This window comes from Panthera onca, chromosome C1 (assembly GCF_046562875.1).
Source record: "Panthera onca isolate mPanOnc1 chromosome C1, mPanOnc1 haplotype 2, whole genome shotgun sequence".
Taxonomy (NCBI): Eukaryota; Metazoa; Chordata; class Mammalia; order Carnivora; family Felidae; genus Panthera; species Panthera onca.
Window position 1 is genome coordinate 151,775,347 of NC_138346.1, and position 15,522 is coordinate 151,790,868.

General features: G+C 37.0%; 1 long non-coding RNA gene across 1 annotated transcript in view; it reads left to right on the forward strand.

The window, feature by feature from the left end:
- The first annotated feature begins 1,548 nt into the window (after nucleotides 1–1,548).
- Nucleotides 1,549–15,522, forward strand: part of LOC132673076 (uncharacterized) — a 62,726-nt gene continuing 48,752 nt past the window's right edge. Inside the window, exon 1 of the long non-coding RNA XR_009607859.1 lies at nucleotides 1,549–1,647. This is a non-coding gene — a long non-coding RNA (uncharacterized LOC132673076). The remainder of the gene's footprint in view (nucleotides 1,648–15,522) is intronic.

The window sequence follows — 15,522 nt, forward strand, 5'->3', positions numbered from 1 at the left end:
GGTAAGGAAGTGTTCTAGGCCCAAGGTCCATTCTTATATGCCTGAGTGGGGGGCAAAAGACATGAGACTGCCTTTTCCAACAAGGATGAACACAGATGTTGGTCCGTATTTGGCTGCAAGGATAGTTGTCCTCCTGGTTGGTAAGTTTTGGTTATAATTGTGAGGAATGGAACCATTTCAGCCTTCCCTGAAGGTGCTGCCAGCTGAAGGAGATCTAGAGACAACACTACCACGGGTTCCCTTTCTGTTGTAATAATGCTGTGTTGAGTTAAAAAAAAAAGTGCATGTAAGAGTGGGTCTCTGGTTACGTGTAAGAATTCATTAAATATATCATTTCCAACTTATAATTAATACATTTTCTCCCTTCATAAAGTAAGGTTTTCTAGGCATTGTTCTCTAAGTAGTGGTGGCAAAGTGCCTTGATCATAGAATATATCAGTTTATGGTTATGGACTTGTTTTTTGCAAGGGCGGGGTGGTTATTTGTTTTTTTAATGCGGGAGCTGTCAGTTGGGAAAACTTATAATCAAGAGAGACTCCGGGAAACTTTAAGTGTTAGAGCAACAATATGCACATTCATAGTGTATAAATGCACAGCAGTGTAGTAAACTTCATGGTTCAAAATCCATTTAAGGTTTTAACAGTTTTAAGGAAAGCAGTTTCAAGACCCACAATAAGAAGGGAGTGTCTCTAATATTCTATATTTCTAGCCTATCTGATAAAGATTCTACCCCCTAAAAGACCTTTTTTTAAATTTTTTTAATAAGTGAAATATTATATTTCCTTACAACCTAAGATCAGAGCTGACTTAATATTTCCCAAGTAAAACACCATCAAGTGTAAATATTACAAAGGATCTGTGAGTTTTCTTAAGTGGTCTACATGATGTTGTGCAATTTAAATATATACAGTTTATGCAAATAAAAGAGAGCCATTCACTTTAAATAGACTATTCTGAGCACTCTTGTACTCATGCAGTAGTTGTAGCCAAGGATCCCAGTTGGAGAATAGCTCTGCAGAAACCCTCTTAAGAATAAAAACCTGTTTCCCTGGCCGTTGACATGGAATGTAAGCGTAGAAAAGTAGGTAGGTCCCCTGGACTGAGCTCCTTCACAGAGTTCTCCTGCGCCCGTGGGGACCACAGGTGAGTCTACACTGCCTAATCCTAGGCTCCACATCTGGGAGAACAGACCAAGTTAATTTCACCCAGGACAACTGACTTTTCTCTTTATTAATTCCTTATTTAGCTGAAGTATAAATATTATTAAACATTTGCTTATGAACTGCCAGAGCACCATGCTGTTCAACAGATGAGGTTGGTGTGTTTTAATTGTATACACTCTGAACATGCTTAGTTTATTCCCCCTCTGCATTCCACATTTTCCTAAATTCCAGTTATTGGAAAGATCTTTTTCCTTACAACTCAAGGCACAGATTTTCTTAATTTTTTTCTGTTGGTGGGAGGTGGAGGGTTGGTTTGGGGGCATGTGTGAGAACAGGGGGATTATGGGGGTGGAGTGGGTTATGACACATTTTCATTTGCAGCTGCTACGACTCCCCTGTCTTAATCCAGCCCAGATCTCAGTGGAAACCTAACACCACTCTAGTGACCCTGGAACTGCACCAGTGCCTCACATCACCAAATAAGGTAAGTCATTTGTTATCTGAGCCATAAATATTTACATCCACTAGTGACAAATGTATAAAGAGTGTGGAGTGACTGTGTAATTTCAGCTGCTGTCCTCAAGCCTGTCAATGGTTTCTCTTATCTCCTGAAAGCCCTAATGACCGATGTGTGCTAGTTGAATAAGAATGTGCTCCCCAGCTTGTTACCCTCCTCTGATTGTTCAATATGACCACATTAGTCACCTAGGAAGTTTTTATTTATCTTTTTAAATTTAGGGTCTGTTACATGAAATTGTTCAGACTGGCAGACATTTGGCAGCCTCCTGATCTCCCTCGTTCCTTCATATGCTCCATCCCCACTGATGCCCTAAACCATCTTTTTTTTCACCACCACCTTTTTTTCTTTCTCGCTTTACTAACATAATAGTGACAAAACAATTCCTTTTTTTCCCCCATATTTTTCTTGCATATCGATGACTTGGGAAGTTAAGTCTTAGTTCTGTGTCTAAGCGGTGCTTAGACGCACCCATAATTTTCTAAATCTAACAGGTGACCACACCGCAGAGTGGTTAGGACATGAAAGTGGTTTCAAGCAAGCACAGTGAAAACTCTTTCAAATATTAACTGGCCTGAAACTGAGCATACTAAGGGCAAAGTGAACCTTGTTTTATTCTTCTATTAAGAGCTGGACTAGTAAGAAAAATGGAAAATCAGTAAGATCATGCTGTTGGTCTTCTCAACCAGAGAAGATGCAGAGCTTCTATTTTCATATAATTTTATATAATTACTAGATAAAGAGCTCCAAAGGTTAGACAGGGTGATAAAAAGATATATTCAATTTGAAAGATGAGAGCTAACAATGTCTAAAAATTTGGAAAATTCAACTTTAAAAGACCGGAGACATGGTTGTTGAAAGGAAGAGTGGACTGGTACTGACTGACTGAATATACGCCTCCATCATAAGCATAACCTTTGAGGAAAATGGCTACAGATTTCCCTTAAAACACTGTGGTGGCTTGATGGCTTAAATTCAAAGGCCAAATGATGGATAGATCAGCTTCTATAGGATTTTTCCTGTAAATAGAATATGGACTTAGTACGAACTTTAGCAGATCCCCAGAAACAGTAGAGTTGATAACTTACAGAATCATACCTGTAAAGAAGACTCAATTCACAATGCTTTGCCCATAATTTTAGTGTAAAAAAAATACTAGTTGAATGAATGAATGAATGCAAAAAGTTGAGAAAAACAAAAAAGAAGGGATCTTAAGAGATAGAGTGATAGATCTTTAAAAATCATTGGAAAACGTGTCAGGAACTTACGTCTTCTCATCGTGTGTGTGTGTGTGTGTGTGTGTGTGTGTGTGTGTGTGTGTGTGTTGTGTGTTTGCATAGCAGTGACTGATTAGGATAACACCGGTTTTCATGAGTCAGTGACTTATAGAAGATTAAGCTAGAATGGACTGCAGAGATGGAGTTCACTTAGGGAAATTTACGTCTATAGCCTTAAAAATTATTTGGAATTCAGTTGCCTGAATTAACAGCCATGTGCTCAAGATAATTTTCAGTAACACATTGGAGGCTATTCAGGCTCAGGGGCATAACTTGCCTCTAGGATGCAACTACCTTTTCACACACTGCTCTGCCTTCTATTTTCTAAATATTCAGTGCCCTCAATATTTCCTAGCTGAACAGAGTTCTTCCCTTCCCACCAGGGCTTTATATTCTCCATGCTTTCAAATTATCTTTTACTCCCTGCCCAGCAAAGCTTCCTGAATTACTTCTTTTCAGCTTGATATTCATGTGATTATTAAAATAGTTGTCACTATGACTTACAGATTTCATCTCCCCAGGATATTTGCTTTTAAAAAGAGGAGTTTGCTAATCCAAATTAATTTCTAATTGTTCAAATATTTATATGAGAAGAGATGGAAATGTTTTAATTAGAAAGACTTCTGGTGGCTCATGTCTACTCATCCTTCTCTGGGCTGGGCACCTACTCCAACACTTACTCAAGACCTCCACCAACTAGTACAGTATACAGATCAACACTGTTCAGTTTCACGTGGTCATACTCTCCTATGTTCTTTAGCAAGTGTCTTTTTACCACAAAATCCCCAGTGGAAGGAGAATTATAGCCAGACAGATGCAATAAGGCTTAAAGGAGTTATCATTCATTCAGAATAGGAGTTACAATGGGGAAGGGTATCCAGTGTTGGAGATACTGCTCCATGGAAGCAGACCACCTGAGATCGAGATATATGACCTTGGGGCACTCATTTGATTGCTTACTTTTCTTATCTGCAAAATGGGAATAAATGCTGTTGCTCTGTGGATCTAGGAAGAATATATGTGATCACAGCGAGTAAAATAAACATCTTAAATATAAACCATTGTTGTTATCAACCAACAGAGAGTTTAAGAATACTTAAGATATAATCACTACTCTTCAGCCACATCTTCTCCTTTAAAGAATGAGTCATCTGAAAAGAAAGTATGATCAGTATTTCATTGTTTTAATTATTTTCTGTCCTTAAAATAAAATTCAGTCTTGAGGTTTCAAAATAAAGAAGCAAATCACTGTTTTTCTTATTCTTATTCTGTTTCCCAGGCTTTTTTCTTCTTTTTTTAAGTTTAGGAATGAATACTGTGATATAGTATGTATAGTATGTGGGGAGACCTAATAAATTGATTGGAGCACAGAACTCACAAATAATGATCAGAAGCCCTCAAAACTAGCCTTAATGGTAGTCTTTCAACAATAGACTTTGGGAATATCACCGAATCTCACTGAGCCTTGGTGTTCTTATTGTTTAAAAGAAGATAAGTCAGGGGCACCTGGGTGGCTCAGTCAGTTAAGCATCTGACTTTGGCTCAGGTCATGATCTCATGGTTCATGAGTTCAAGCCCCATGTTGGGCTCTGTGCTTACAGCTCAGAGCCTGGAGCCTGTTTCGTATTCTGTGTCTCCCTCTCTCTCTGCCCTACCCCTGCTTGCACTCTGTCTCTGTCTCTCAAAAGTCAATAAACGTTAAAAAAAAATTAAGAATAAAAGGACATAATTCAGCCATTTATTCAAGAAATACCTTACACATATTCTAAGGCATCAGTGATGGAAATATAATTTAAATCTTGCCCTTGCCCCTGAGAGTTGACCTTCCCTACCTACCTCATAACAATTTTTTGAGTATCAAATCAGATGTATAACAATGTGCCTTGGCAACTGTAAACTTGGCTATAAATAGATAAAATAAAGTCTTTTACATGCAGAGAGCTACTTTTAAGAATATTAGAGATTTTTAATCTTTAGTGAACATACAACTAAAGGCATAGGTATTTGCATATTCTAATAGGGCTTTCCAGAAGGTCTGTGGAGGTTTTATTTTATTTTTCAAATCAACAAAAGACTTAAATGCCCAAAAAAGGGGAAGGGTGAGATAAACACTTGAATACTTCCTCTTTTTCCTTTCTGTGATCCTATAAAAAGCAAATGTCAGCAACAATAGCTGGACAATATTTGAATAATAATGCTAACTTTTTTTTTAATTTTATTTGAATATGCTCTAAACAGAGCCATCTTAAGTGGTCACCTGCAACTTAAATAAATCCAATTTCAGTTAACTTCTTTGGAACTTAGAAATCATGAGCTAGTCATTCATAATGACAAAATCCTCTCTAAAACTTAATTTAAATGATTCATTAGTAAACTAAGTTATATAATAATATATTTTTATAGCCTCAAGTTTAAAATCAAGGACTTGGAATTATATATTAAATCTCAGAGAAAAATTATAGCTAGACAAGTGAGTGAGCTAGACATGTCTTGATGCCTTCTGGTCTGAGTCACATGTTTAATGATGAAAATAGGTTGTGTGTCTGATTGGTTGGCAAGAGTTCTTTGTTGCCCCATTTGGAAGGAGGCTGATTTTTTTCAACCAATATTCTTACTTTCACTATTGCCTTTGAAAGTCCCCCACAGTTCTAGTTACAAGTGTGCGTGGAATATTTCTACTTTGAATTGATTCATTATAGTCTAACGCTTATTTCAGACAAGATTTCTACCTGCTTTAATACAATGGAAATACGTTCTATGTGATTCAAAAAACAAAAATAAAATGAAACAAAACAAAGCAAAAAAAGAACTGTGGATCCGAGTGTCATGAAGAAAACATATTGCAGATCCCGAAACACCTAATCAGGTTGCAGCTAGAAGGGTTCTCAAAAATATCAGTGACACGAGAAATGTCTTTGGGAATATCTTCATTTTATATATATGTGGGGTTTTTTTTTGTTTTTTTGGGTTTTTTTTTTTTTTTGTTTTTTTGCGAAGTGCTTCATTATTCATATATTATGAACTGTTCATAGGACTTGGCATAGATCCTCTCCTCCAGGCACTTTGGTCTCCAGTGACCTGTTAAAATGGTCTTAGCACGTTCACAAAGCTTTTCATTGCAGTCCAGCCTGTTTGTAAAAACGATCCATCAATATCATGTTCAGATGACAGTCTATGTAGAACCTGCCTTTGCTTAACCAGCCTGTCTAATGCTGAGAGCATAGAATTCTATCCAGGAATGACATCTTGAATAAGTTTGGGTTGGGGCATATTGCATTCTTCTTCAAGACTATTTTTTTTCCTTCCCTTCAGACATTTCCTTGCTTTTACAAGTCTATAAAAATAGGAACACATTTTTCTTTCCTTTGAAATTATGTTGGCCCCAGTTTTCTTCTTCTCTGGGGTACAAGATAATTAAATCTGTGTGCAAAGAAGGAAATGTTTACAAAGCCATGATTTTGATGTCATGTGCTGTATTCAGCCCCAATATCTATGACAGCCCATCCAACTTCTGCTTGTTGACATCAGCTGAATTATCTGGGCTGACATTTATGGAGGCTATCATTTATAGGGCTTTATGGTTGTCTTCCAAAATAATATGCAAAGGAGTTCTCTAAAGGTAGTTTCACAATTGTTACCCATAGTCTGACTGATTCCTGTACTTGCAGGAGAAGACATGACTAATTAGACTGAATTAAAAATAGCCCAGAAAACTGTCAGTGACAGATATGCATTACATACACTAGCTCTAGTCCAGATGCTGGAGATACAGCATACTCTCCTCCTTTTAGCAGCCCTTAATTGAGCTTCGAGTTGGTTTTGTGTATTTTTGAAAAGTTTTAATGGTTCCAAAAAGAAAAGAAGAAAGGACTCACTTTTTGTTCTCTTTAACATTGCTACTCCATTAGTAATCTTTTCCTCTCCCAGGGTGGGCTGGCTGACACGCAGCATGTGCCTCTTCCCTAGATGTGATGCTGTTGAAAGGGGTCCCACCACTTCCTTTCTGCCTTCAGCACTCTACACTGCATGCCCTAAGTCAGCTTATGTTCTTAATAGTAAAAATGCAAACAGACCCCAAAAGGTATGAGTTCATATGCCAGGGAATTGAAAGGAGGAAGAAATCCAAGAAGAATATAAAAATACTGTTTGCCACACATCTTTGTAGTCTGCAGTAACCCAACCTTTTACTCTAGAGGGTAGAAGGCTGAAAACAGCTTACTTATTTGTCATGCTTAGAAAGAAGTGATACCATACTTGGATCCCTTCTTTGGCTTGCCCAAGAGTGTGTTACCATAGCTGCATCTAACTTAATGAACATAGATGCCAAGCCTTGCATTAGATACGTTTAGAATATCACCTTATTGTTAATCCTTTCAACAACCTTGTGAGGAATATACTATTAGTATCCTCACTCTATAATCATTGAAAGTGAGGCTTAAAGTGATTAAACATTTTTTCCCTAAGGTAAGAGAGCTAAAAACATGGAAGAAAGAAGACTCTGGACCTGTTATGTTTGCCCCCAAAGGTTCATGATCTTAACTGTTTTATTATATTGTATTCTTGAAGTCACAGAGTAGAGGAAAAGTCTATTTTAATACCATTCTTTTATGAATGATGAGAGTAAGGTATGCCATTTTTGTCTTGTTTAGTGGCAAAACTAGAATGCCAGTGTGCAAGTCAACAAACTTGAGTCCACATTTTGGGCAATAAGCTTTCTCGTAATAACAACACCTCCTTGAAATAAGCTTGTTAAAATACACTATCCAGATTAAACTTAGGTTTTACATCTGTTTACCATTTTAAACCTAATAAGCAATAGGTATTCAACATTGCCCACATATTAAGATACAGAATTCTGACATTTAAGACTGTAAAAATCATGGCCCCACTTCACCTTGATGCATGTGTCCTAGTGCGTCTCTGCATAAACACTCCTCTCTGTCATATGGCTTTACTCTTATCTTTCTGAAAATTTCATGTGCATATTTCATTGTGTTATTAACTCTGTTTGAAATGTTTCCCCATTTCCTCTTCCCACTCTTACAAGGTATCATTATCATCATGTTCCAAAGGAAGAACTGAGGTTCGGAGAGGTAGAGTAAAAGTCGCTTGGCTTATTTAAATTGTAACTTCCTTAAGAGAAGGCAGCGTGGTGCTGTATGAGATCAGAGGTTTCCGCATAAGAGAGACCTAAAGTTGGTCTCTGCGTTTTGAAAAGCTTGAGTTATGCAAATTTAGTTAATTACCTCCACCTCTCCAAACCACAGTTTCCTCATTTGAAAAATTGGGGTAATAATACCTAGCTCATTGAATCGCAAGACTCAGAAGTGACAATGTTAGAAAAGCACTCAATACATGGTTAGACTCTCAAAAATGTTTCATTCCTTCTATTTTATATTCCATACAAATATCCAAGAAATGTTTGTTGTCAGCCATAAAACTTTGACTCAAGGGTTCATTAACATAGAGAACAGCCTGAGTAAACCACTGTTTCCCCAGCACTTAAAAATGCTGAGTATCCATTTGGGAATATGGATTCAAAATGGAATGAAAGAGCCTGGCAGGAAGATCTCTTTTCACAGTTGCTTCCAGCCTTATTGAGAAAGCAGGCAGACTAAACCATTCCCCAATTTCTTCACAAAGGAATATAAATCTGGAATGTACAATGGTCAGGAAAGAAGAAAAAGGAAGATTAGGGAGATACCTGATGAAAGGGTTAATTTCCACTTGACTTATGACCATAGGAAATCTGGGCTAAGTTATTGGGTTCAGGCCCACATGCTTTTTTAAAGCATCATCCATAGATACAGCTTCCTCAAACACACTATTTCATCAGATGATACTAGGAATTGGATTCAGATTATAGAATTGTTTATATTCAACTACAGTTTTTAACACCCATATAAGATAAAAATTCAAATGGATAGTATTTGACAGAAAGATAGGAGGAAAAATATCTAAATCACATATGAACTCCCATATATTAAAGCTGTGACTGATATATTCCCTTACACCTGCCTCCCAGCCAACAACATTAATAATAGCAATGAACTCTTACAGCCTTCTTACAGTGAGTACCATTATCCCTTTCATAGAAGAAGAAACTGAGATTGAGGGGAGTGCACTGTGTTTCATGGTCTCAGTCAATGGACTAAATTGTGCCAAACACTAGAAAACATGTTTCCTTTCTTTTCTGAATCAAAGCATCATTCTGGTTATGTGATGATTGTGTTTTTAACTGCAACCTTTGCTCCCTAGTCTTGAAAACCACAGAAAAAAGATGAAATTATAACTTTTTATTTTTTGCTCTCTATATGAAACCAATTTAAATCTCTTCTTAAAATCCATATATAAACTTTTTTGTTAAGTAAACTTTTTCTGTGTAGGATACATAGGAATATTCAGAATTCATTTTCTAAAGAATTCTGTCACCAGTAATTTGTAGAAGTGGCTGGATTGCTAAAGTATATTTAGGACATTACTAAAAATTATGTTGTTTTGAAAAAATTAGTTAAGTGGAAAATTGCTCCCTATCCAGCTCCATTTGGTCAGGTCATCAACTGTATAGTTTCTCCACGGCCAAGTTTTCCCCCTGACCCCAAAATCTTATGATGTACGTTGAGCTTCAAAGGTGACTGGAAAATTTATTAAGTGAGATCTAAGTCAAGTCTTCCCAAATAGAAGGTGGCTTGTGCATCCATTAGAATAGGCTGTGTTATGCTGTGGTAACAAATAACTGCAAAAACGCAGTGTTCTCAAATGATACATATTCCACTTAGGCTACATGAGCCTTCCTGATCAGCAGGAAGGCTCTGCTTATCACAGTCATTCAAGGGACCTCAGCTCACAGATGCTGCATCTCAACACACATTGCCACAGTCGCTGTGGTAATGGGAAGGGAACATGGCACATGACACACCGGCTCTTGAAGCTTGTGCATAGGGGAGACACCCTTCACTTCTCATATTTTATCGGGTAAAGTGAGTCTGTGGTATTCCAGGTATTCCACCCTCCCTTGGCTGCTGGTTTGGTGCCATTTGCCTTGCTGTCCCTCTCACAAGGAAAGGTCAAGATACCTACTTCAGAAGAGGCTAAACACCTTTTTGCCAGCCCATAGGTGGCTGGCCTTCAGGTTTTGGCAAGATGATATGCTTATTTTGCCATGCCTAGGATATGAACTTATTTTACAACTTTGACCAAGTCCACTATGACAAAGCAACTTATTTTATGTATTAAGAGAAAAATTTGAAGATAATTTTTTAAATGCTTAGGTAAATGTCAGTCACTTGGGCCTCATAAATTCACCTTTATTCTATCCACGGCACTTAATTTTGACTAGCTTACAAGTAATGGGATAAGCATAAAGACCAGAGTTAGTTTTTACATTGAGGAAAATATGAAAGTACAATCCAGTAATAATTACTTCAGTTTGTAACAAACAATTACTAGAATAATTCTCTAAATTTAAGTAGAGCAAATAATTGTGTTTTTCAATGTAAAAAAAATACCCTGTTAAAACACAGGAACTTGACTGTAAGATAAAATTCAAGGTAGATTAAGAGAGGTATATTGGTCAAATTGTGTGATAACACACACACACGTAGTGGAATATAAATAAAAAGATTTGAAGGTATAAATGTACTTAAAGAAGGATAAGTATAAAGTTAACATTTAATATTTTTAACTTTTTACTACTGTTACTTTAAAAAAGGGAAATAAAACTTATAACCTTTATCTCAGGAAAAATGTGCTTATTTTTGTTCAGACTTCATATTACATTGTCTTCTGGTTCCAAGGCACCCTCATATCAGGAACACAAAATAAGGACCTTTAATTGCTGCATATGAACGCCTAAGGTAACGAAGTGAGAGTTAATGACAAAATAGCTAGGTCCCCATGAGAAGCTTCTATTTCTGTTGTTCCCAACATAATATTGAATGTCATGTAATAGTTTTACTCTTACTCTATAACACATGTGATTATGTGACAATAACATACTCTTATGTCTAAGGTAGCCTACCCCTTTTTGGATGCAATCCAAGACAAATTTGTGCTATTCTAATATATATATATATATGTATATGTATATGTATATATATATATATATATATGTATATGTATACATACACACACACACACACACACACACACACACACATATATTGTGCAGCTTTTAGTAAAGCATTTAAAGATTGATATTTAGATGATGTTTGGCCCAGAAGGAGTTGGAATACTTTGATACTCTTAAAATCATCATCATTACACCACAAGGGAACTATATTCACAAAAGGAAATACATGCAGCAAAGACAAATCTTGTGAGTTTAATATTACCACAAGACTATGGCCCCAAATCATAATATAGAATTTCTGTGAAGTAGACATCCACATGTGTGGACATGATTTTTCCTAGACACGAATCATTCTCAAACTGGATTAAAAGCAAATTCAGCTGTCAGCTCTTTTCTTTTTCTCACTAAAACTATGCTCTAATAATAAAAGGGAAAAAAAAATAAAGGTAGGTATCTCTGATTTAGGTAGGCCTTTGGGAGTGGTAGACATTGAGAGTCCAGAGGGGTACCCTTAGGACTTGCTCACCTCACTGTTCTGACATCCCAAGAGAAGAAATGAACTATGATGTATGTTTATCATGTGTCTCTTTGGTTAACCTTTAGGGTGGAATGGAATTAACCAATTGTGAGGGTAGTGTAGCTGAGCTGTGGATACAGAAGGAATATGCTGTGATTATTCTGCACTTCTTATAATAATTACATCATAAATAGGCATTTATTTATAAGGGCTAGAAAAGAATGGTTATACATTCAAGTATATGACCAACAGTGCCTTCTACATTACACACACTTAAAAACTTTGCCTTGATTTATTTAAATTAAAAAACAATGTTTAGAGAATAGCTTATTTGCAATTCCAGTTTTCTAGATTCAAGGGTATACCAAATCTTTGCAGAAATTAACCATGTACCCGTTGCCTACTAATTGCCAACCATGAGTTGATCTTTTAATTATTGCCTAAAGCATATGTGTTGAAGTCACATGACAATAAAATATTTTGTCCTTGATGCTTGTAGAGGTCTTAATTTAAGCATACCAAATGCCATCACTTTTCACCACCCCCCCTCCGACATCTACATTTATTAGTCCCAGTGGAGTTATCTTTTGATAAATCCAGTATCTGGGGTGTGTTTCAGGTCTAAATGGTAAGAAATAATTACAAGTGTTAGATATCCAAATCACATCTTCCAATTTAGAAGACCTATTGTTGTAGAGGACCTTGATAAGTTTATTTAACTAGCTATTAAGAACTATTTATATGTTAGGGACTGGAATTAGTTACTTAAATATATGGTATTGCCCATACTCAAAACTGCCCTAGTAAATACATAAACTTATCAGTATTTTATTTTATTTTATTTTTCAGGAGATGTATCTTATTTTATTTTTTTTAATATATGAAATTTATTGTCAAATTGGTTCCCATACAACACCCAGTGCTCATCCCAAAAGGTGCCCTCCTCAATACCCATCACCCACCCTCCCCTCCCTCCCACCCCCCATCAACCCTCAGTTTATTCTCAGTTTTTAACAGTCTCTTATGCTTTGGCTCTCTCCCACTCTAACCTCTTTTTTTTTTTCCTTCCCCTCCCCCATGGGTTTCTGTTAAGTTTCTAAGAATCCACATAAGAGTGAAAACATATGGTATCTGTCTTTCTCTGTATGGCTTATTTCACTTAGCATCACACTCTCCAGTTCCATCCATGTTGCTACAGAGGGCCATATTTCATTCTTTCTCATTGCCACGTAGTACTCCATTGTGTATATAAACCACAGTGTCTCTATCCATTCATCAGTTGATGGACATTAGGCTCTTTCCATAATTTGGCTATTGGTGAGAGTGCTGCTATAAACATTGGGGTACAAGTGCCCCTATGCATCAGTACTCCTGTAACCCTTGGGTAAATTCCTAGCAATGCTATTGCTGGGTCATAGGGTAGGTCTATTTTTAATTTTTTGAGGAACCTCCACACTGTTTTCCAGAGTGGCTGCACCAATTTGCATTCCCACCAACAGTGCAAGAGGGTTCCCGTTTCTCCACATCCTCTCCAGCATCTATAGTCTCCTGATTTGTTCATTTTGGCCACTCTGACTGGCGTGAGGTGATATCTGAGTGTGGTTTTGATTTGTATTTCCCTGATGAGGAGCAACGTTGAGCATCTTTTCATGTGCCTGTTGGCCATCCAGATGTCTTCTTTAGAGAAGTGTCTATTCATGTTTTCTGCCCATTTCTTCACTGGGTTATTTGTTTTTCGGGTGTGGAGTTTGGTGAGCTCTTTATAGATTTTGGATACTAGCCCTTTGTCCGATATGTCATTTGCAAATATCTTTTCCCATTCTGTTGGTTGCCTTTTAGTTTTGTTGGTTGTTTCCTTTGCTGTGCAGAAGCTTTTTATCTTCATAAGGTGCCAGTAGTTCATTTTTGCTTTTAATTCCCTTGCCTTTGGGATGTGTCAAGTAAGAAATTGCTACGGCTGAGGTCAGAGAGGTCTTTTCCTGCTTTCTCCTCTAGGGTTTTGATGGTTTCCTGTCTCACATTCAGGTCCTTTATCCATTTTGAGTTTATTTTTGTGAATGGTGTGAAAAAGTGGTCTAGTTTCAATCTTCTGCATGTTGCTGTCCAGTTCTCCCAGCACCATTTGTTAAAGAGACTGTCTTTTTTCCATTGGATGTTCTTTCCTGCTTTGTCAAAGATTAGTTGGCCATACATTTGTGGGTCTAGTTCTGAGGTTTCTATTCTATTCCATTGGTCTATGTGTCTGTTTTTGTGCCAATACCATGCTGTCTTGATGGTTACAGCTTTGTAGTAGAGGCTAAAGTCTGGGATTGCGATGCCTCCTGCTTTGGTCTTCTTCTTCAAAATTACTTTGGCTCTTCGGGGCCTTTTGTGGTTCCATATGAATTTTAGGATTGCTTGTTCTAGTTTCAAGAAGAATGCTGGTGCAATTTTGATTGGGATTGCACTGAATGTGTAGATAGCTTTGGGTAGTATTGACATTTTGGCAATATTTATTCTTCCAATCCATGAGCAGGGAATGTCTTTCCATTTCTTTATATCTTCTTCAATTTCCTTCATAAGCTTTCTATAGTTTACAGCATACAGATCTTTTACATTTTTGGTTAGATTTATCCCTAGGTATTTTATGCTTCTTGGTGCAATTGTGAATGGGATCAGTTTCTTTATTTGTCTTTCTGTTGCTTCATCATTAGTGTATAAGAATGCAACTGATTTCTGTACATTGATTTTGTATCCTGCGACTTTGCTGAATTCATGTATCAGTTCTAGCAGACTTTTGGTGGAGTCTATCGGATTTTCCATGTATAGTATCACGTCATCTGCAAAAAGCGAAAGCTTGACTTCATATTTGCCAATTTTGATGCCTTTGATTTCCTTTTGTTGTCTGATTGCTGATGCTAGAACTTCCAACACTATGTTAAACAACAGGAGTGAGAGTGGACATCCCTGTCTTGTTCCTGATCCCGGGAAAAAGCTCTCTGTTTTTCCCCGTTGAGGATGATGTTAGCTGTGGGCTTTTCATAAATGCCTTTTATGATGTTTAAGTATGTTCCTTCTATCCCGACTTTCTCCAGGGTTTTTATTAAGAAAGGGTGCTGGATTTTGTCAAATGCCTTTTCTGCATCGATTGACAGGATCATATGGTTCTTATCTTTTCTCTTATTAATGTGATGTATCACGTTGATTGATTTGCGAATGTTGAACCAGCCCTGCATCCCAGGAATGAATCCCACTTGATCATGGTGAATAATTCTTTTTATATGCTGTTGAATTTGATTTGCTAGTATCTTATTGAGAATTTTTGCATCCATATTCATCAGGGATATTGGCCTGTAGTTCTCTTTTTTTACTGGGTCTCTGTCTGGTTTAGGAATCAAAGTAATACTGGCTTCATGGAGTGAGTCTGGAAGTTTTCCTTCCCTTTCTATTTTTTGGAATAGCTTGAGAAGGATAGGTATTATCTCTGCTTTAAACGTCTGGTAGAACTCTGCTGGGAAGCCATCTGGTCCTGGACTCTTATTTTTTGGGAGATTTTTGATAACTGATTCAATTTATTCGCTGGTTATGGGTCTGTTCAAGCTTTCTATTTCCTCCTGATTGAGTTTTGGAAGAGTGTGGGTGTTTAGGAATTTGTCCATTTCTTCCAGGTTGTCCAGTTTGTTGGCATATAATTTTTCATAGTATTCCCTGATAATTGCTTGTATCTCTGAGGGATTGGTTGTAATAATTCCATTTTCATTCATGATTTTATCTATTTGGGTCATCTCCCTTTTCTTTTTGAGAAGCCTGCCTAGAGGTTTATCAATTTTGTTTATTTTTTCAAAAAACCAGCTCTTGGTTTCGTTGATCTGCTCTACAGTTTTTTTTTGATTCTATATTGTTTATTTCTGCTCTGATCTTTAGGATTTCTCTCATTCTGCTGGGTTTAGGCTGTCTTTGCTGTTCTGCTTCTATTTCCTCTAGGTGTGCTGTTAGAT